At 32.5% G+C, this 24,978-nt stretch overlaps 1 protein-coding gene across 2 annotated transcripts in view; it reads left to right on the top strand.

The window, feature by feature from the left end:
- The window catches only part of EPHA3 (EPH receptor A3), a 375,121-nt gene that overhangs the window by 28,179 nt on the left and 321,964 nt on the right, over positions 1 to 24,978 (top strand). The gene's annotated exons all lie outside the window — the stretch shown is intronic.

The raw sequence follows: 24,978 nt of genomic DNA, 5'->3' as shown, positions 1-24,978 counted from the left end.
TTATTTATAATTTTTAGTGATGAGAATCTTCTCAAATATTGATATTTCAGATTTCAGGTCAAATGTTACTTCTTCATGGAGACCTCCTGAATTTTCACAAGCCACCCTCCTGCCCCACCACCTCCTAAATGACCCTCACCCCTATCCCTAGCATATAACACCTGATAAGCTCATTTACCTCCTTGTGCATGTTCTTTGTTGTATATCCACAGCTTACAATTATACATTAATGCAATCATTTGATTGATCTTTATTTCAGCCAGGAAACTGTAAGCTCTGTGAGGCCAATCCCCATTTCATGAAATTCTCCCTTATCTCTCAGCATTTACAGTTCCTATATTAATTGCCCATTAATTAAAATTATCTTAAAAAAGAATAATAAAAGCTTTCCCAAATAAGAAAGCTAACACCGATTTTTGTTTTGTTTTGTTTTTTGAAAATAATTTGACGATTTACACTATATTACTTGAAATAATGTCTTAGGGATTTCATTGTCTCTTTTAATGGCATAAAATTAAGTACAATTCTTATATATAAACGCATATATCTTGTATAATCTATAATATATCTATATTAAATGTATTACATTGTCTTTTGTACTAGCAGACATATTTAGTTAAATGTAGGTAGAAAATACAACTGGCTTGTGAACTGAAGTTTAACTGAAAAAAAAACTATGTAAAGATAGCTTCATATTGAAAATTGTATTGATTGTTATCAAGGGGAAAAAAGTGAGAATCCTGTAAATAAATCCAGTTGAGCAAATCATAGGACTGTTTAAAATGAATAAATCATAGAGAGGAATGAAAATAATAAAAATACTTTCTAAAATAAGGAATTACTTTTCTACTTTACAGTATGATGTTATTTGCCTGTAATATTAGAATTATTGCTATTTGGGAAGTTCGGATTCTAAAAATCTTACCAACTGGATTTCTAGCTTTCACTTTGTGAATGGGGTTTTATATGCAGAAATAATATTTTGACAACTGCGTGTCAGCAATAACCACCTGGGATTCTGCCTTTATGAATCACAGTCCAAATTCTACTTCATACGCTGAATAGTCAATCCAGGAACATCAAATTTTTGACATATGTGATATGTGATTCTTGGTCACTTGAAATTTTTCTGCCCAGACTCTATTTTAAGTATGTCACTTTCACCTGTTATGCTGACCTTTCAAGGAAAGATGTCTGATTAAATTAGAAAAACATGGCAAAATCTTACAGGCTTTTTTTTTTTTTTTTTTTTTTGAAACTTTCCTTGAAACAAAATGCACTCTGAAAAAAAAAAGGAGAAATGTGGACAAGTGCTAGAAATCAGATAAGATAGAATTTATTCCAGCAACATTTAATTTATAAAAATATGAAATGTTATCTTGGTGCTTTAAAAAAAATAGAAGTGATCTTTCTGTTGCTAACACTATGTCTCCATATGAATTGTGTTCTGTTCATCAAAACAGTGTTTATGTTTTAGGAGATTGGATTAGAATTTTAAAAATATAGCATGTACTATATTTCATTTCTTTTACTTTGATGTAAGCTTAGTGGGATTTAAAATAAAGGAGACTTGAAGCATAAGTGCATAGGTTTTATTTCCTCCAGCTTTACTCATAAATTCATTTGTGCTTTATGATCCTTACCTAACATATATTCACTATAAAGTTAAATAAAAAACTAAGATATAGTCAAATAATTTTCATTTCTATTTTGAGTGTTTATATATTTCATGTATTTGCTATAATCATTCTTTGTTTTTTAAAGTAGATTTAAAAATTTCAAATAGAAGACAAAATTCTGCTTCTGCTAGTTTCTCATATTGATAACATTTTTTCTCTAAAACAAATAACTTTGGCACTAAGCTCTGTTTTGTTGTGCAACTTCAAATTAGCATATTTTCTGGTCAAAAATGTACAGTTATTAAAATAAAACTGACCAAAATTATACATATTATAATTTTAATAGAATGGCTTTCATATTCAATTCATTATACATTAAATGTGTTGAAACGTGCAAAATAGTGTATGGCAGACTGAATAGGTTTGTGCATTATTAAGAAATGTCCTATTCCTTTAACATTTTATGCAGAGTATATTCAGACTAAACATTATATTTTCCAGCTTCCAAGTGTTCTTTTGTATGAAGGATATAAAAACAAGATACATACCCTGATGGAAAGGAGTTTCAACTGTGTCATTCCATTACGTGTAAAACAAGAATTTATAAAAATAATTCACACAAAACTTTGCTTATTTAAAATATTGCCTCCTTTATTAAAATTTTTAATTATTTTGATCCTTAGGCTTATTACACTCTGGTGCTTAATTTCTTCTGAAAGATTAAAAAAAGAAATTAAATTTAGTCTATAAAAACTATGGTATAGTTTTTTTTATATAAGTCACATGTCCCAAATGATACTCATTGAACCTAAGAATGCTTAATGGCTATGATGTATACAATATAAACCAACTTAAGTATTTCTGCAACCTTAATAGCCTGTAGATTACCATTACTTTTTTTCCTGCATATGATGCTCACTTTATTGAAAAATTATTATGTGAATAAAAATATTACCAAAGTAATGTATGCGATTCCTTGGGAGTTGCTAAAATCATTCATCTCCATTACATGTGACATAAGAAGAAAAATGTCAAAGGGGCTGATACACTTGGATTTTTCTGATATGCCTAAAATCATATTATTACACATTATTTTTATTAATTGTGTTAATAAGGCAGTTTGATATGTATAAACTAACAGATCAAAATTGTTACCTTTAAACTTGTATACAGTAGTTGTTAGAAATGCAAAATTCTGGGCCCCAATCATGACCTGTTGCATTAGAAACCCTGGGGATGGGGCCCAGCTATAGGATTTTTAATAGGCTGTCCATGGGATTCTGATGCTACTCAAGTTTGGGGATCGCTGTGTTAGAAAATCATTATCTGATGTAATGAGGCACCACGTACTTACTAAGATATTCAGCTGCTGCTTGATTCAGGGCTATAGTTCATCTCAACCTCTAAATGCAGCACTGTGTATAATTCATGATTAATATAACTATTGATATTTTTAAAATATTAGATTTTACAATAAACACACAGCAAGAGAAAAGACGTGTTTCCCTGGCAACTTGGGAAATCTATTCCTGGAAATTTGTCACAGGAATTTATTTCCAAGTCATCAAATTTATCTCATGTATTCTTGGAATTTAGTTTGAACCACATGTAGTATCTTCAGTATTTAGAAATACTTGTACAGTATTTACATATCTGGAATCCATTGCTCATGATAAAAGAGATGATACTAAAACCCAAAAACTAAATAAACAATGAATTAAGTGATAGGGAAATGGGAATACAGAGTTGGAAAATCCCTGTCATGTAGTTACTAGAATATAAGGTTGTCTAGGAAATGACTATTGACTGTTCCTAGAGTGTTACTAGGATCAGATTGTGATGAATTTTATGTGCCACCCTAAAATACATCAGTCAAAGACAACATTTTAGGCAGGTGATCAGGGAGGATAGTGTAATTGAAGAACAAATAGGAGTCAGAAAGGGCACTGTAAAAGTTCCCATTATAGGTTAATGGGATCTAGAATGAGCCTCCTATTCTTTTGGTTATGTATCTTGATGATTTAGTATCAAGTAGAACTTTTATTATTTTGTTAAGACTCCAGGAAGGGCGATTCTTAAAAATCAAATCTTCATTCTTTTCTTTTCTTTTTTATTAATCAGATTATAGTATTTATTATAAAGGCACAAAACTAAGAGAAGTCATATGTGGAAAACTGAGTAACTTGTAGGACCTGTAAAGGACTCAGTGAACATGAAAATTATCTAGTAAACTAAGGAAAGCAAAAGAAACAAACAAAAAAGTGTGTGTTGGGGGACAGAAGGTACTTTCGCAGTAGAAGTTATTACATTTCCCTTCTGTATGACAGTCAATATTCTTTTGGGCCTAAGATTAAGAATAAGCTAATTTAAAAAAAAAATGTAAACGGCTACCTCCCTTCTCAATGTAAAGTGACAAGACCAAGAATCCAGCAATCGGAGAGACAGCCTAGCCTATTCAAGAAAGGAGAGGTGCAATGCAATGTTTTAAAAGAATTTTAACCATTTTGGATGGTCTATACTTGGGTACTATTCCATGCCATGGAATCCCAGGAAAACTGATAGCCTCACACTTCATAGGTTTACTCAAAAGTCTTCAATAGGATTTAAATCTTGTGGGTGATATGAGTCAATTTGGTAAACTGTGTTTGTCCAGAAATTCCCTGAATCCATATGTAATCTGTACCCATATTGTTGGACGGATGTACTAGGTAGCCATTTCTGAAGTTGAATTAGTAATACAATTATGATGTAACGTAAATAACATAATGTAAATAACGTAAACAATTATGATGGAAATTTGCCTATCCTGAGTGCTGAAAAGGCAGCAAATAAGCCATAAAAATATTATCTGTAGAATTTTGTGAAAACGTTTATTGATAGAGCTGCTTCCCTTTTCCATTAAAGGCAGCCAAATTTTACCTTATTTAGAGCAGTAAAATATATTTGAATGAGTAATCAAATTTTGGAGGTGGCAGAAGCGGCAGTGACTATAGAAATCATCTAGGGCAATACTCTAATTAGATAGACAAGCCATTGAGGCTCAAGTAGGCTTAGTGACTTGATGAAGGTCGCATCATTACCTTCTGGGTCTGGGTTCGGTGTTCTTTTCATTCCTCCTCTCTATGGAGGAGTATTGGTCTGTGGACAGTGCCAAAAAGCATTTAAGATTGTGTGGTTTAATATTATCAGATTACCCTTTACAGAATTTCAAGACTACTTCAACCGAGTGTCATGCATTGCAGCAGCACCCAAGATAATATCCGAATCTTGAGACACAGCAGACAAAATATAACTACTTTTCTCAGCAGGTGAAAAATGCTGATCTTTCATAAGCCCAAGAGAAAAATCAGGTTATATAGGATTATTACTAGCTTTCCATTGTCGTGAATGTGTATCCCTTCATCACAACTTGATTTATGATCCAGCGACTGAGCTGTCACTTGACGACTAAAGATTCTTAACTCATTTTCTGACAAGTGGAAATTGATTTTAGCTTGAATTCAAAGATTAATCTAAATCTGCTTGCATTGAAAGAGTATTTTCAAATCTTACTATGTAACTAAAATAAATATCACATAGTTTCAGTATCTGTATAAGCCAATTAATTTTTGGAGATCTTTAAAAAATTAGTATATCATTTTCCTACAACTAGTCTTAAAACAGAAGGATTGGATATGTTATCTTCTAGCCAGTAAATCCTCAAGATTTAAAATATCTCTAAATTGTTGGCTTTATTTTGTGCTTTCTGAACTGCTAAAATAATCACTAAATTTTTATTGGATTCTTTTTACAGAAATATATGTTGTTCATATGTAGCTTTCAAAATAATTTGATAATATAAATTAGAGTAACCAGTTAGTCCTTTAACAAATTTTGGAGACTAAAATATAAAACAGAACAAAAGAGCTTTATAACTCCCAAAAAACCTTTGTGGTGAAATTCGCTTTAGTGCTTATCACTTGGAAAATAAACACTTTCATTTTCTGAAATAAGTGACTCTGATCCAAAGAAAAGTTTAGGAGTGGTAAACATTTAGGGGAAGGTTAAGGGTAAGAGCATTATTTCAGAAGTGAAAATATATGAGGTAATATTCGTTTCTAAAACCTGTAGAATTCTTAATAGTTTATGTAGCATACAAGGGACTTGTACAATCTTTAGTACATTGAAATTTGTTCACTCTGTTATCCAACAACTGCTTTAGCTCCTGCTATGGACTAGGTACTATTGTTGGCAGTAGAGATGCAAACAATACAATAGCTAATATCTCTCTAATGGGCTATATGCTATTCCTAGTGCTTTCGATATATCATTTCATTTAATTCTCACCACAATCCCATGAAGTTTTATAAGAGAGAACAGTAAGGCCCAAAGAATTTAAATAAATCGAACAAATTCACAAATCTAGTAAGTAAAAACATCAGGAATGGAAACCAGATGATCTGATTCCCATAAAATGAACGTCACCACTACTTTATACTACATCTTGTAAGAGAAGTAAGCTATTTCCAAGGAAATCTTAAAGTTTAGTGGAAAAGACCAATACAGAGCCTCATACATTATGCCAAAGGTTTGGGTTCTATCTTAATGCAAAATTGTTATGAAGTCTGGGAATTAGGATGTTTACTCCATGGACTTAGACTGGAGGTGCAGAGATCAGATGGTCTACTAAAGTCATCAAAGAAAGAGGTCTAACAAGATATGGAAAGGAGGTAACAGATACCAGGTGATTTATGCTATCTGTTCTATAAGAAAGGGTGTCAACTAGGCAGAAAGGGGGTAGAGAAATCAAGGATAATTTCTATGATACCGTGATTGATGATAACTGATGCATGTCTTGGTTTCTCCTAGATCAATGTTTCCCATACTTTAGAGTACATCAGAACCATCTGAAGGATACCACCCTTATAGTTATGGTAATGGTGCTTGTCCAAAGATCACACTTTAAGAACCAATGTCCTACATTAATACTAAGGCTTTAGCCTGCAAATAAATTCAAATGGTTTGGTATTATGAAAGTTTGAAGAATATAACTTAAATGAATCTTTAAAAAGAGATGTGATCTATTTTATATATATACACACATACATCTAGGTATGAATATATCTATGTGTACATGTTCATATATATCTGCATCTATAACACATATCCTAACATACCCAGTGATATCTCATGTGCTACTTCAATATATGAAATTGTTTCATGGCCCCTATATTATGAATAATTTCTAAATTGCTGGAAATTTAGAAGCTATAAATAGGAAATTTTTACACAGATTCCTCCAGGCAGTTGAAGAAATTTGTATAATGTACTTCTAGAGTTTTGGTAGAGTTAATTATGGGTATTTTGGCAGTAAAGTATATATAGAAGCTAAAAGTAAAACTTTTTTCTAAATACTAATTTTATATTGTATACTATTTGCTATCTAAAACTGGTAGTTTCTAAAAATAATTTTAAAATACACTCATGATATTTGGTTGACAAAAGGGAGGTAATCATGAAACTTTAAATAGAATTTTAAACAATAATAGCCTTAGGAAATGTCTACCATATCACTTTTTTCCCCAATGTTCAATTTCCCTTTGAAAAGCACTGAAATGATAGATACAACATTTGTAGAAATTATGCTTCTTAATAGAAACGTTGGTATATATTTACTGCAATGTTTATATGGCAGAGGAGTTATTGTTTAATCTGTTACTAGATCAGGGGATGTTCCATAGGAAGTGGCTGTAAACAAACAGAGCATGAAACCTCTCAAGGCACTTATTAAACATACCAAAAAAAATCTCATGAGTATTAACATTAATTTCATCCCAAAATATTTACAATAAAGTAAAAGGAGGTTTTAATTGTTTAATTATTGGTCTTTATTCAAAACTGACATAAACTGTTACTTATATTAACGTGCTTTTAGAGTGCTTCCTCAGGAAATAGACACTTTTGAATTGTCATCTTAGGAGAATAGGATATCTCTCATCAAATACCGTGGCCAAGGTGCACCAAAAAAAGAGGATTTTTAAAATGTAAAAGCCATTTCTTTAAATTGTACATACTTTATTTTTATTCTTATAATCATTAAGAATTTCTTGGATTGATTTAGACCAGTGAGCCATCAAATCTTTCAACAGCCTCACGCAGTGGAGGTCTGCTTTATGCCTTTTCAAAAAAGAGCATGGAGCCGGCACAATGCTAAATAAAGATTATATTCAAAAAATTGAAGTGACTGAACAGTTTACTAGCTGTAACGTGTTTAACAATAGAATGGGGAAATCCATTTTTTAACCTTTTAGCTAATTATTAAATATCTTAATATGAAAGAATCTAAATATTATTTATAGAACATTCTATAAAATACAACTAATGAAAAAATGAAAAGGTTGCCTGTACAAAAGGAACTATAACATTATATTTAATAAAATCTTTAAGTCCGGAATTCTGCATGATACCTACATAGTTTTGGAAAAAAAATTAAATTGTTTTTAATGAGACTAGATTTCTCTTTACTTTCCTAGTAATACTTTTGTGTTTCTTTTGGAATATATACAGTGTAGCTGGTCTATAAGCAATAATTCAAATTAAATAAAAAGCTGTCATGTTAATTAATATAACCCAGTCTGTACTACTAAGTGGCATTGAAAAATCTTGTTTTCACTTGATTCTAGGTGATTAAGAATCAGTCATTAGTAACTTATAAGCCCTTTTTTCGCTACATATTTCAGAGTCAAAGGAAAGCTGGAAACAAGTCTTATCCACAAGGACCAAGTATGTTAGTGTGTTTTGTCTTGTTCTTGCACTACAGCTATCAATATCAAGAAAGAATATGGTCTATAGTGGATGGAGATTTCACTCTAGCTGTCAATTATTTCATGTATAATGCGGGTTTTAAAAAATGTCTTCTTTTTAAAATAATTTTAGATATATGGAAAAGTTGCAAAGACAGTACAGAGTTGCCATTCTCTCCACCTACTTTCTCATAATGTTAAATCTTACATAACTGTGGTACACTATCAAAGCTAAGAATTTATGTAGGTAAATTACTATAAGCTACAGACTTTATTCAGATTTCACTATATTTTCCAGTTACCTCCTTTTTCTGTTCCAGGATCCAATCCAGGGTACCACATTGCATTTAGTAGGAAGGAATTGTTTTCTTGTCTATTTGTAGTCAATAATATATTTTACCACATATCATTTTGTCATCAGTTTAACTTTTTAAAATTAATAGATTTATTTTTGGAGCAGTTTTAAGTTTACAGAATAATTGAACAGAAAGTACAGGGAGTTCACATATATTCCCCATTTACCCCCACAGTTTCCTCCACAATTAACATCTTGCATTGCTGGGGTATGTTTTTTGAAAATTGATGAACCAATATTGATACATTTTTTTAACTTAAGTACATAGTCTGCATTAGAGTTCACTCTTTGTATTCTACAGTTCTGTTGGTTTTGCCAAATCTATGATACATATTTTCACCATTTCAATATCATACAGAACTGTTTAATTGCCCTCAATATCCCTTATGCTCCACCTACTCATTCCTTTCCTCCTCCCACTCATCCATGGCAACCACAGATCTTTTTGCTGACTCTTGTTTTCCCTGTCAGAATGTCATATAGTTGGGGCGATGCAGTCCGCATCTGTTTCAGACTGGCTTTATTCACTTAGTGATATGCGTGTAAGATTCCTGCACATCTTTTCACGTACGATGCTGTTTTGTGTTTTCTTTGACCATCTATGTATCCTTCCAGTTCTACACATGTCATTTTGAATTCTGAGTTTACAAAGGAAGCCTCTGTCCATGTGTCCCTTCCATTTTGTACTTATTGAGGTGTGCTTATTTTTGAACTTAGTTTTCTTTTGGAATTATTAATGGTAACATTACAACAAACCTTTCAGTGCAGTTTACTATTAGAAAATATCTGCACATATGAACACTTTCATTTCTTCACATATTATCACTTGTAAGATTACAGTATGCATTTCTTTTACATTTCTTGTTATTTTTACAGTACCATACTATTATTTATTTTTGCTTAAATTGAGTCCTGAATACTAGGCTTGCTCCTCGTTTCCAAACACTCTGTGGTTGTGTTTTGTTTTGGTTTGATTCTTTTTACAGTAATAACAAATGGCAGTTGTTTATATTTTCAGTGCCCAAAGCTGATTATTGAACTTTGGGTGGTTTAATAAGAGTTGAGGAAAAAAGTCCAGAATAGGCATAATTTACCAATTGAAATATACCAGTTTGTTGACCTACTTTAGTTGAACTGTTTGAAACAAATTAAGAAATAACAATCATATCATTCTTATAGTATCAATAGTAAGCATTTAATAAAACCACTGGATTTGATCGATGATTTAACAGGGTAAAAATAAAATTGAATTTACCTTCATAAAATAAGACAAGTTATTTTCCCTTCCCAGGAAGAAAAGAATTCATCCTCTAAACAACATTTTGTTTTCTTGATAGAGGAGGAGGGGAGACAGGGACAGGGATTAAAAAGTTGGTATTCTTTTCCCTACCTGAGTCATTGTTCTCAAAACTTTGCTGCTAATGAACTACTTTATTTTCTATAAATCAAACAAGTTAGAAACATTCTATTTTAGTTGTGTGTATTACATATATTCACAAACGGAGACACAGACACACACACATAATAGTGTATTTACCTTTATATACAAATTCTTCAAGGAAACATACAAAAATATTGTGTTTATTTTAAAATAATATCCATCATATCAACTTCTTAATAAAACTATTGTATGAACATACTCAATTTCCAGATATATATATATGCATATATTATTTGAGCTAAATCAATTCTTAGCACAGTTGTTTAAAGCGATATAGAATGATCTTCATAATATAGCTCTTTGAAAGATCTTATCTTGCAATCTTTTCTTTATAAATTTGTCTGAATTTATAACATTCAATAGCTTATATCCTTCTATTCTTTTCACTAAGTTGATTTAAATAAGTCAAGTTTTTTAAAATCTGCTTCTTCTATATTGTCTATTTCAAATAATGTATTAAATATCCACTTAATCACCTAATGTAGAGACCTTTGAGTCAATTCTTATTTGTTGTTTTATTTTTATTCATATTCAGTATTTACCGTTTCCTGAGGATTTTTTTTTCTCAAGCGTGTCTAGAATCAATTTCTCACTCTCCATTTCACTGTTGCTTTATTTCCTTCAGTCAAACAAGTATCGTCAAAGAAGACACCACTGTGTAATAATATCTTTGGCTTTAAAATAAGTTGCATAATTTAGTTAAAAAAGAAAAATTAACATCAAAATAATAAAATAAATGAGATGTAGTGTTAAAAATGAATAGATGCTAATTTTGGAAAGAAAATCCTTACAGTACTTCTCACTTATATGTGATTTTGATTTCTGTGCTTTCAGTTACCAGAAGTCAACAGAGGTCTGAAAACATTAAATGGAAAATTCTAGAAATAGTTCATAAGTTTTGAATTGCCCACTGCTCTGAGTAGTGTGATGAAATCTCTCTCTGTCCTGCTCCATCCCACTCAGGGCATGAATCATCCCTTTCTCCAGGATATCCTCAATGTATACACAGGACCAGCCCGTTAGTCACTTAGTAGCTGTTCCAGCTATCAGAGCAACTGCTGCAGTTTCACATGGCTTGTGTTCAAATAAACCTTATTTAACTTAATAATCCCCCAAAGTGCACGAGTAATGATGCTGCCAATTCAGATAGGCCAAAAAAAAGTCATAAAGTATTTCTCTAATGACAACTGATGATGAGCTTTTTTTCATATATTTGTTGGCTGCATAAATGTCTTCTTTTGAGAAGTGTCTGTTCATATCCTTGGCCCACTTTTTAGATGGGTGGTTTCTATTTTTCTTGTAAATTTGTTTAAGTTCCTTGTAGATTCTGGATATTAGACCTTTGTCAGATGGGTAGATTGCAAAAATTTTCTCTCATTCTGTATGTTGCCTATTCACTCTGATGATAGTTTCTTTTGCTGTACAGAAGCTCTTTAATTTAATTAGATCCCATTTTTCAGTTTTGGCTTTTGTTGCAATTGCTTTTGGTGTTTTAGTCATTAAGTCTTTGCCCATGCCTATGTCCTGAATGGTAATGCCTCGGTTTTCTTCTAAGGTTTTTATAGTTTTAGGTTTTACATTTAAGTCTTTAGCTCATCTTGAGTTAATTTTTGTACAAGGTGTAAGGAAGGGGTCCAGTTTCTGTTTTCTGCATATTGCTAGCCAGTTTTCCCAACACACATATGTTTATTGCAGCACTATTTACAATAGCAAAAACTTGGAACCAACCCAAATGTCCATCAATGATAGACTGGATAAAGAAAATGTGGTATATATACACAATGGAATACCATGCAGCCATAAAAAAAAAAATGAGTCCGTGTCCTTTGCAGGGACATGGATAAAGCTGGAAACCATCATCCTCATCAAACTAACACAGGAACAAAAAACCAAACACCACATGTTCTCACTCATGAGTGGAAGCTGAATAATGAGAACACATGGACACAGGAAGGGGAACATCACATACCCGGGCCTGTTGGGGGTGGGGGCAAGGGAAGGAAGAGCATTAGGACGAATACCTAATGCATGCGGGCTTAAAACCTAGACGATGCGCTGATAGGTACAGCAAACCGCCATGGCACATATATACCTGTGTAACAAACCTGCACGTTCTGCACGTGTATCCCAGAACATAAAGAAAAAAAAAGCCATAGAGTGCTTTTCTAAATGTGAAGTTACTAAGAAGAAAAAATCTTACAATAAAGTTGCTAAGATATATGGTAAGAATAAATCTTCTATCCATATAATTGTGAAGAAGAAAAAGGAAATTTGTGCTAATTTTGCTTTGGCACCTCACACTGCAAAAGTTACAGCCACAGTGTGTCTTAAGTGCTCAGTTAAGATGAAAACAACATTAAATTTGTGGACATGAACAGCATCGTGTTTCAATTGACCGCAATCAGTTCAATACTGTCTAGGATTTCAGGCATCCACTGGGGGTTTTGGAATGTACCCCCTAGAAAAAGGGGAGACTACTGTATTTACATTTAGCCTGATCTGAGGAATAATTCCTCACCCCTGAGGAATTTTGGCCTGGAAGTATAATATACGGCATCAAAAGATGCTAGTAGGAAGGTGGAACTAATGACTACTAACAATTGAGAAAACAAAATGACTCATATATTAGCGCAAAATAAATTCAGTAAAAATCAGTCAGTTCTTTGACAGTAGCATGGAGTAGCTGGTCAAAAAGGAGGAAAATCAAAATGGAAAAGTCTTTATGTTTTGCCTATGGAATATTAAGGAAAAATAATGGATGGTGCATTAGGCTAGGAGAGTAGAATACCATGAGAAAGAAAAAGGCGTTTGGGTGTAATGATGTTATATTCTAGAAGTATACAATGTCTAGAATGTGCTAAGATTTTTAGGAAAAAATTGCATGAACTTGTGTGTTGATGAAATGCAAATATCAGTCAGTAACACACACATGTGCTCTCTGTGTGTGGGCATTTGTGCATGTGCGCCTGCATTTTTAAAATGTATTACTGGAAAACTAAAATATTTATTAAAATGAAAACATTAACATATAAGGCACTTAATACCAGGGTCATTATTATTGAGAATAAGAGTCTATTCAAGTACCTGTTTTTAAAGTATCTAAAAGATAATGGAGAGTAGAGTTTATGAATTTACTGTTTTACCGGAAAGAGTCTCTTCTTGGGTTTAAAAATTTTATTGATAAGCAGAGAAGACAAGAAGCGTTAAGCAAATTTATTTAAAAGCAAACAAAAGGAATTTATGAATAAATTAAGATTTGGGGACAATATCAAAAGTTATACAAAACGTTTGTGTCTTTCATGGAACAGACATCCAACCTGAAGTTAAATTTAGTTTTCTCTAGGTTTTTTCTTCTTAAAGATTGAAAGTTATCAGGGACAATTGTGCTTTTAAACTTTGTGATAACATATGCTTTTAAGGAGCATGTATAACTTTCAGAATAATAAAGCAAAAATGGCTATTTTAGAATATTCGTTGATGATGAATTAATCTTACATTGTTTTCCAACATACCCATCTTAGGAAAGTTCTGTTTATCATGTCACTTATAGAAACAATTGGTGAATGCCATCTGAATTATTTTCAATTCCTGTCACTTGCATGTCAACCTGGAAAGGAAAGTAGGAAATCATCATCTTCCGCCATTCCTAAGTTAGGTATTTGCAAGTAGAAAATATAAATTATTGTTTATTTGGAGTCATAATTATAAACATATAATATATTATTGTTTCATTGGAGTCATATATATAATAAACTAATTGTGTAAAATAGACATCAAGAACCTGAGGATACCAAGTCAGAGAAAGCTAGAATGCCATAACGCAAATTTTGAAGCCAGCACATACCAATCAGAGATTACAGTTCTTCTAAAGAGACAGAAAAACGGGAGCATGGTTTTTCTGTTGAAACAGAAGATACTATTGCCTAAACAATCATCAAATATTATATGGTTCAAAGGATTTTATAGAGTGCTGGTTTCTACCTGAAACCAGATACCTCTGACGTGGTTGTATGCAGGCCTGCTTTTGAAAAATATTTTCTTAGTCTGTAAATATTTACCAAAAGCAATCTATTTACTGAAGCAGTACCAGACATTTTGTGGAGTATTACTTTGAGGATGGAACAACCACTATTTTATAATATCAGTCATCTTTTGGGTTTCCTTTTCTGAAATAGAAAACCATTGAAATAAGTCACGTAGGAGTGATATGTCATCCATCAGACATTAGTATGTGTTCTTCCCTTCAAGTGCTTGATGTGTATTAAAAACTGCCCATATTAAATGCATAGAATAATCTTTTTTTATTATTATTATACTTTAAGTTTTAGGGTACGTGTGCACAACATGCAGGTTTCTTACATATGTATACATGTGTGCCATGTTGGTGTGCTGCACCCATTAACTTATCATTTAACATTAGGTATATCTCCTAATGCTATCCCTACCCCCTCCCCCACCCCAAAACAGGCCCCGGTGTGTGATGTTCCCCTTCCTGTGTCCATGTGTTTTCATTGTTCAATTCGGCATTACAAAACTCCTATGGAAAATATGAGTCGTGGGTATTTATCTTTATAATATTTAAAAAGTTATAAGAAACTGAAGTCAAGATTCTTTAAAAGCAAAAAGAATTCACTGGTGTGTGACTATGTGATAAACAATTTCTTAATTAATAAGAAAGTTTAGGTCAAATATTCTGCTCTCATCTCAGCTGTTGTAATAAACAAATTAAATATTTAGTGAGAATTTGCAAGTAAAAGCACCAAAATATATTTCTGTGTACAAATACCAGCTTGTTCAAGGTATCACTAAAATCTACCCTTAAGCAGTAGTTGTTTCAAAGGTCCTGTGGCTGTACATCCATTTTCTTGTATCTCTGGCTCTCTTTTTAGTGACAATTTGGATGGGAAAGTATATGGTTCTTAACGGATATTGATTTCATGCTAATGACTCCATGATTAATTATTTAAGCATCTATTAAGTCAAATTATGTTAAATCACACCACAGACATTGCAGATATGAAAGTCTAAGTGGTAGCCAACAATTTCAGATTTTCATGGGGTACATTTGGTCAGATGAACAAATATTTTAAATTTTAAGCTAGAAGTAAAGTCAACATGATCCTCAGGAAATTCAGACAATAAGATCTGATACATATTCCCAAGATATATGTAACTTTTATTTATATGTTTTTTGTATAGATGGATAATAATTCGCACTTGTTATTGGAAAAAAAGATACATTTAAAAGGCTAAAACAGATATCAATAGGGGGTACCCATGCACCTCATTTTGGAGACCTTGTAGAGTAGGTAATAGATAATATCCTTCATTTTATGACCAATAGTGATTTCTAGAATTTAAAAATTCATATAACTTCCCCAGATGTACATACACATATTATTGAGAAAACTCAAAAATGTTGAAAACGGATCCACATTCTATGTTACTGAAATATGTACCAGATATCACTTTGAATTTTATGTGTATTTAGTTTTTCCATAGCATTAATTCCTTACGTCATATGTCACCAAAATGACGGACTCCTTCAAGCAGACCAGAATATCATTTGTACCTTTAGAACACTTGTAATTTGACATTTTTAGTATAGAATTTACTGCTTAGAAATTACAGCCTGGTATGGTGACTCATGCCTGTATTCCTAGCTACTCAGGAGGCTGATGCAGGAGGATCACTTGACCCCGGGAGTTAGAGGCTGCAGTGAGCTATGGATCATGCCACTGCACTCCAGCCTGGGTGACAGAGTGAGGCAATGTCTATAAAAAAGAAGACAATATAGACAAGTTCCAACACCTTTTCTTATTTACGCTTAACAGTAGACCCTGTGGAAGAAGTAATGCTTGATCTTTTAAGTCTGATAATAAGAGATATCTTGTGAAAAAGCTAAATATTATACAGGAAAAGGAACAATTGCTGATGCATTGAAGCAGCAGAGAGGTATATCTAATTACCATGGCTAAAGTATGTGCCATCGAAATCCATGTGTGTCTAATAGTCTACTCTCAAATCCATTATCTTTACTAGAAGAAACCTGATTTTATTCAGACATTCAGAGAATGTTTCATATATTTACTTCACTAGACTTCTAAGATACCATTATACTGGCATTCTGCTCAACTAAAGGAGTACATTTCCCAGCTTCTATCAAATTGAAGTGTGTCTGCATGAAAGAGTTTTAACTGAAGGGATGTAAGTAGGGGTGTGGGACTTCTACAAAGATGCTGTACAGGAGATCTGGCATTTGGGTAGTGACTGGCACTACAGAAGCACCTTGGGGACATTAGAATGAGAGCTATGACTTAGGGTCGGCATAGTGAAGAGCAGGAAGAGGCAGCTCACTGGTGCTTTGTGGGAGATGCCACAGCAGGTGCCAGCTGCCTATTTCTGAACTGTTTATGCAAGAAAATTAGACTTGTATATGACTGAAGATTTTCTAGCTTCAATCATTAGAGCGTAATTCCAAACTAACATACAAACAATATATTATTTTAGGAAAAGTTAACATAAATCAAATATGGGTATGTGTATAAATACACAAATTCTCCATTCTCTACATGAGCATAATAGAAATAATAGAAATAAAATAAAAGCATAGAATTTAAATATTAATATCAAAACGTCCAAATCCATTTTGTGGTCTGGCATGCCCTGAAGCTCAAGTAAGAAAACTTTTCTCCAACTTCTGTTTGCAATGATCCACTTACCTTTACTATTAGAAATAGTGAGAGGCCTTTACAGAAGGCTGCAGAATAGCTTTTTGTTTTTTAAATTACAGATTTCCCACATTTACATGTTAATATTGTTTGGTAGAAATGTTTGTTTTAATGAAGACTTCTGCCTTACCTTGAGATTATTCATTGAATATGTTTATGTTATCTCACATACATTCCTTGGTATTTTAATTCATTTTTCTGTGGATCACGAAGGTACTCATCAACATTATGGTGCCCTTATTAATTTATATCCATGTGTTCTCTGCTTTACCTGATTAAAATTCCAAATTCTATCTCTAACTCAACAAATGATCAGAGGGAACACAACATACTTAAGTCACCCATCCATTAGAATTCACGTAATACTGTCAGTTGTGTTCTGGTAAACCTAAAACGACCTCCTCATGCTGTTCCTTATTATGATTAAACACTCTCAGAAACTGCACAGGCCTTCTCTTTCCACCCGCAACCTCCTTTCACATATGGAAGTTTTAACTTAGGGTCAAGACCATTCAAGATGTCTAGGTGATTTTACTCATCTGTTGTTATGAATAATTCTCAGGACCTAAAACGTTCATACTGTTAAACTTTTTAGGGAGGACTAATGGAATACATACTATTATATATTTTTTAAAATGCTGGAATTCACATCATTATTCTTTCACTTATAGTTTCAACCTCCAGAAACTTAATTATGCTTTTTAAAAAGAACATGCTTACATTTCCCATCCAGTCAATGTTTTTTTACAGAGTCAAAATACACTAGGGTAAAAAGTAAAAATCATCTTTGTGGTTATAGGAATATATTTAACAAAAATGACTGTGAAAAATCACAAAGGAATTGTTAATATGTTTCTAAATGAACGAAGGAATGTAGGCATTATGTATGTTGACGGAAGTTTGAAAGGATTCATTACAAACTAGCAACTAAATTCCAGAATTTTGATACTAATTAGTTTGGTAAATTTAGAAAAATCACCCAAGGCTCAGTTTGTAGTATTTATCTGTAAAATTCTCTGATTATTTTTGGTCTCCTATTTCATAAATATCATGTGTGTATTTATAAGCTATTACAGGTTGATGGATATAAAACCTAAACATAGATTGCTACAATAAAGCATATTTAAATAAGCACCACGGTAATAAGCACTATGCTATAAGTTAATTACTAAATGGGCTATGTATGCAATAAAAGCTACAGATGTTCAGAAAATGAAGAGTTCCGTTGTGAACTGACATGAGTAAAGGAAAAGACACTTAAATCTAGAATTTCAGCTTTGTCTTGAAGCAGGTATATAAGTCAGAGAGAAGATGAGAATGTTTCATATATTTACTTCACTTAAGATACTATGCTCTCCTGCTTTAATTTTTTCACACTTGCGGGTCCTTCTTCATTGACTTTGCTGTTGCCTCTTTATTTTCAGCCTTCTGCAAAATGTAGATTCGTGTATCCAACTTCCTTATTAATATCTCCATTTCGGAGATATTAAAAGGAAAAAAGTTGTTTTCCTCTTTTTCTCTGAGCCCACTCCCAAAACATATTTCTCCCGCAGTCTTCATCATCCATGGCCACTTCTTCCTTCCAGGTATCAGGCCAAAAACTCTGGGGTCAACTTTGATTATTTTCCTTCTCTCACATTTCACCTGCAGTGTTGGCAATTCTTGTTGACTTTACTTTCAAAACATATCAAAAATATAACCATTTCTTATCCACCAGCAATGCTACCATTCTGACCAAGCCACCACCATCTTTTACCTGTTTTTTGTTAAATCCAGGCTCCCTGCCCCTTCATGTGTCCTATTATAGTTACACTCTGCATTCATCATAGAATGATCCTGAATCTACTTACCTCACTCCTTTGCTAATGATCCTCCAAGGTTTTCCCATCACATTCAGAATAAAAGCCAAAGTCCTCAGAATGACCTGCAAAGCTCATCATGATTTGTCCCCCAGTGACATCTGTGACCTGCTCCTCTCTCCTTCCTTACACTGTTCCATCCTTGCTAGTGTCCGCAGTGTCTATGAACAAGTCAGGTCTGCTTTTATCTCTGAGCTTCAGCACTTATTCTTCCTACTTCCTGCAAATGGTTCCCCTTTGTCCCGAAGCCATGAGGCCCCCCAACCTTTATTTCTGTTCTCCTCAAATATTGACCTCTCAGTGTGGCTTGCCTTGATCACTCTATTTTAAATTGCATTTACTGCTTTTATTTTCTCCATAACAATTATCATCTTCTAATATTCTCTCTAGTACATTTACTTGTTACTATTATTATTTATATCCCCTTTCCTTTTGAGCAGGAGAACAGGAAAGTTTTGGGCTTCCTTTTTTTTTTTTTTTTTCTTCATTTCTTGGATGCATAAAAAGGTGAGCACTCAACAGACATTTGTTAAATGCATGAATAAGTTAATGAATTAATAAATGTAGAAAAGTGTCGTTTCTCCAAGATTTTTTTTTCACAAAAAGTTATGAGTATCAGTGGACTGTGTGGTGCTTATATACTGCTAATTATGTATAAATGAAGTGCAGAAAAACATAGTCTCATAATAATTTCAAAAATACTGATTTTGGACCTAGCTTGTAAGATTTATTTATTTAATGAACAGCTGTACTGAACAATATTTTAAATTGTTTGATCAAACTAGGATTAATTATATAAATCATGTGAAAAATTTCAATCATTTGGCAGCCATTTTGTAAACAACTCACTCTATCATTTTGTAATTGGTAGATTGCTCAAATGTTGGAACAGTGTAATACAAAGTTTTCAGATTCAAATAGATCATGATTTTAAAAGGCTGGAACTTTAAAAAAAAACAGGATTTTATTTGAGACATTAGGCAATTATCCATGTATTTCATCTAAAGACAAATGTAACACACAGCCCACTTCCTTTAAGCCACATTAAAGCATCTAACAACATATATATATAAATATACATTATATAATTATAATTATATAATATTTATAATTATTGCTCCACTATTATAACCATTAGAAACATAATTCTGTTTAAAAGTTTCAAACTTTTAAAAATTTTTTCAAAGAATAAATGTACTTAAATTTTCTTGAAGTTTATTCAAAGTGACATCTATTAAGCACTTACTGTATATATGTCTGATAGTGCTGTACATTAAATATAGAAAGATAAATATACGTCATAATCCCCAGGATGAAGGCATTTTGGAGTTAATATACTCAGAAATGTATGTAAAATTATATATAGATATATAAAATTTATATATAATGGTTATAATAGTGGAGCAATGATAATTATAAAATGCGACTTAATTATCTATAATCCATTGATGAGTTGATATATAAAACTGAAGTCCTAGATAATTATGGAATAATTAGGTTATTTATTCAGATTATCTTTACTAGGCTAAAAAGGCTGCACTTTGTCTTAAAATACTTCACAAATTATAGTCTTATCTGCTTTTTAGTAGAATTGTTTAAATAAAAGAGTACATTTAAAAGCTAAGCATTATTTTAATCATTCAATTTTGGTGCTTTCATCTACACAGTTTGTAAAAGGAAATTAATTAATAGAAACATAATTCTGTTTAAAAGTTTCAAACTTTTTAAAATTTTTCAAAGAATAAATGTAATTAAAATTTCTTGAAGTTTATTCAAAGTGACAGCTATTAAGCACTCACTGTGTATATGTCTGATAGTGCTGTCTATTAAATATAGAAAGATGAATATATGTCATAATCCCCATGACGAAGGCAATTTGGAGTTAATAGACTCAGAAATGTATGTAAAATCAATAAACAATGAGAACTATTCTAAAATCTGAATAATGATCTTGTACATTTTTTATCTGTAATAGCTTAGGTACTATTTCTTTATTTGTAACTATGGTTCCAGCCATAGTTTAAATGACCTGTGTCATTTAAAACAAACCTCTCAAACTTCAAGAAACATATAAAATACCCTTTTTCTAGTTATATTAATAAGACGATCAAGTAGCATTTAGTGGTTGTATACCTTGTGCCAAGCACCGGTGACAATATGTACTGTTTCATTTAATCTTCCCAAAAGTCCATTGACATTTCAGTCATAGTATTAACCAGACAATGCTCATATTGATAAAAGAGTAAACAAAGTTTGTAAGAGAGATTTCAGATTAGGTCACTTTATAACTGCAATCCATTTTGATTTTCATGGTGGCTTTTTGATTGTTCATGGAATTTCTGAATAAGAAAATACATTTTCACAATGCCAGGCTTTACAAATATCATTTATAAAAGCTAAAAAGTAAAGCAAAATAACTACTGTTTTACAATTACGTTTTAATAATGTTAACTTAAAAATTAAAAATAAAACCACTTCTCATATACCAGTTTGTGGAGGATTGAGTTCCCTTGAGAGAGTGAAAATATGGTCTTAGTGATTTCTTTTATGAGATTACCCTTTCTCATCTTTGAAAACATTGAACAGATTCATGCTTTATACAGTATGTAGTTGAACGTTGGGAACCAAGTCGTACTGCAGTGGTAGGAGTAATTACAGCTGTCAGTTCTTTCAACATGAGAAAACAACCTTGTTTCAACTTTACAAGAAACAGATTGTAAGTGTCCAAAGGAAAAGAAATAACAGCCTTTATGTGATGAACAGTGTGGTGATTGTTAAACTAGTAAACTCGGCCATTTGGAGCAATGTATTTACTGGAGGCTGTTGGGAAGAAGATACTGTTTACGTGCAAGTTTGAGAGTGTTTCATGAATGAATAAACAAAAACATGAGCACTAAGTATCTCATCAGGAAGATTATAACGACTGGTGGACTTTTCAGAGTAGAGACATTGTGTCTAAAGAAACTTGTCTTAACTGCTTTCATGTGAGTTTTGTTTTTGTGTGAAAGCACTTCCTTTGTATCTGGGTGTTCCTCACATCTGGTTTATTTGGATGTTAGAAATCCAGGACTTCCTTATACTAAACAAGAAGAGAGCAGATAAAATTGGAAAAAGTTGAAAACACATTAAAAAATGAGGAGCAAGTGCTCTTATTTTTAACTACTCTGCAATAAGTTGCAATAAATTGTTTATTTTTTGAGCTATTTGTTTAACATGTGCTTCTTCTCTTAATCTGTGTGGAGGGGGTTATTTGGTGTGCTTTTGGCAAAATTCAGTCTAAGTGCCAAAATCAGATGACTGGGAAACTGACAGAAAAGCAAATCCATTGTTTTTATTCCACTGTTAGGTAAAACTTAAGGTCCTGGTTTCAAGTGTTTGCTATTTTTTTTTTCTTTTCTTTGTGAAAATGTTTACTTCTTAGGTAAAAAGAAGAATGATATTAGTTAGCAAATTAACCAAAAAAGTTAGTGTGCAAAAGCTAAAAGATGTTTTTAATGCTAAACAGAGCAGGAACATTTTATTTAAAAAAACAAGACCATGAAAGTGCTAAATATATAAGAATATAAGATTCTGATTACTTTTGGTGGCATCACTTTCCTTTATCTTTACATATTCACTCATGTCCACTACACATTTTGTTTTTTTTTGGAAAAAATAAATGTAACTAAGGGCAGCCAGATGGCCTAGGACAGAAAACAGGACACCTCTCCTTGCCTGGACAGATTTCAAGATTGACACTGCATCAGTGCACAAATGAATCCAGATAATGTGGCAGAAACAAGGTGTCTGCCTCTTAATATGTAGCATGCAAAAGCTGAAGGAATAAAATAAACTTTCACTGACAGTTCTGGTTTGCAGATATATAAGAATGAAATTGTGATGAAGTGAAGGTTTGTACTGGGAAAGAAGCCAGGATGCTATGGTAGTGTGATACAGTGTTCCAGTCTTGGCCAACCAAATTCTGCTCTTTTATGATCGAACCACTTACTCTCAAGTTCTGCTTTAGAAAAAGCAAGATTAATGTGGAATTCTTCATTAAAATTCAATTGCCAGATATTCCTTAATGCAACTTTAATATGATTTTCTAGGATTGCCAAATTTAAACAAATTCTATTTGACCTTTATTAACAGGCACCCCTACTCATACTTCAGCTGTTATCCATAACACCTGTAGCAAATTCCTATGGTGTTCTTTCACAAAACCAGATCTCTTGCAAAGTTGATGAAAAACAAAGAGGAACAAGGAGCATAGAATATCATATTTCTTTTAGGTGTTTCTCCTGATTTCCTTTGGGTTCTGGAACATGTGCTTAAGTTTACAGTTATCTAAATAACCCTGCTGCTCCAAGCAGATGACTGTTGTAAAGGGGTAACCTTGCGGGGATAAAACCAAGGCAGGGGAACCCAGAAGCAGAGATGAAACTCTCTGCGGGCTGATGATGTATGTATATTGATTTCACAATTGTCCTACAGGCACTAATTCCAGGAAGTTGCTTCTACATGTCTCTGGGGATACAGCAGTAAGTAAAAGAGAACAAATCATCCTTGGCATTAGGGGAGACAGAAAATAACCAACGCTAATAAATACAGTGTAGATAGTAACACTCGCTATGAAGAAAAAGAAAAAAAAAGGAAAGAAATCAGGGGAAAGAGAGGGTTAATGGGCAGGGTTGAAATTTTAAATAGAATCGACAGAGAAAACCCTGAGAAAGTGACATAAATGCCTAAAGTTTGTGAGGTCTTTTCTACCCACCTCAGTTGAAAGAGCCTACTATTGCTTGTTTGTTTTTTTTAACAGATACTTCAGTAGTTCTATGTGTACCATTGCTTTACAAATATTAATTCATTTGAATCTACAAGATAACACAATGGGACACATTCTATTATAATTTTGTAGATTAAAAAAAATGAAAATAAGTAAATTATCCAAGGTTGTACAACCAGTTAATGTTGAAGATAAGATTTAAACCTAAACAGCTTGACTCTAGAATGTTCTAAACCATTTTTAGATGTGTCTTTAAAAGTAGATTTATTTCTGTGGATTCTACCACTTCATTGAGAATTACCTTTAATGTTCATGGTAGACAGTATGTGGTTTCTCATTAGGTAACATTGTCTCTCACTTCGCAATTAAGATATACTTATAAATCCTTGGGGCTTTCTTTTACACTATTAAAAGGAATGAAAGAATATACAACGTATTGGTTGGCTATTTAGTCTGGTCAAGAATTCCTAAATTTGTTTATGAGAAAACAATGTATTATTACAAAAAATGTTAAAGATGTTAAACAAGATAAAATAAATATACAGGATGCTACTTATTATGTCTGCTTTTCCCAGATTCATAATAAATGAACACATTAATATTTTATAGATTTGAGGAGTCCTTTTTCAAAGAGACAAGATTTGCTTTTTTATAGCCCATTGCTTCTCAAACATATTTTACAGTGGGCCTCTTCTTCTCAGCAACAACTGCAACATTCGAAGGACCCCAACGTGCTAAGGAGCATTCTTAATAAACAGTGCCAAAAGAGTACTGGATCAAGCTGTCTTCCAAATTTGGAATTAGTTCTATTTGAAAGGAGTGGAAACTTGGTAGGCAAATACATATGAAAATATATATATATTTGCCCTTAATTTTGTTAAAGAAAAAATTCCAATGCATGTATTTGGGGAAGATGAAATGAAATAACTCCTTTTTTTTGTTATAGGCCTAAATAATACATCACTGTAGGGCAAGGGCAATATATTAGAAATAACCTCACCCAGATTTCCTTAAGCATATGTGCATTATTTACCTAATTCATTAATATATTAGCTCATTTTGTACTAATATGTCTGGCATATTTTCAAATGTTTCTAATGTGATTTTACTGATTCATTAAGTCAATGTTTATCAAATATCTACTAGGCATTTTGATACTCAAAGATTTTACTTTTAGCATCATTTCTATAGCCCTGATTATTTTACACAAAACGGAAGTTCCTTTTACCAAAATCAGACGCACGTTTTATGAATCAGAGCTCTTAGTTGTAAGCATCAGAAACCTGCTGAAGCTGATTTAGTCAGGAAAGAAATTTACTGAAAAGAATATTACTAACCTAGCTCAGAAAGCCGCTAGATAAAAGTTAGGGAGGGTACAGTAAGGACCACAGCAAGCACCACCGAAGTCCACTAGTGAAGTCCCTGT

Source organism: Symphalangus syndactylus, chromosome 21 (genome assembly GCF_028878055.3).
Source record: "Symphalangus syndactylus isolate Jambi chromosome 21, NHGRI_mSymSyn1-v2.1_pri, whole genome shotgun sequence".
Lineage (NCBI taxonomy): Eukaryota > Metazoa > Chordata > Mammalia > Primates > Hylobatidae > Symphalangus > Symphalangus syndactylus.
This window is presented reverse-complemented; position numbering and strand designations above follow the sequence as displayed.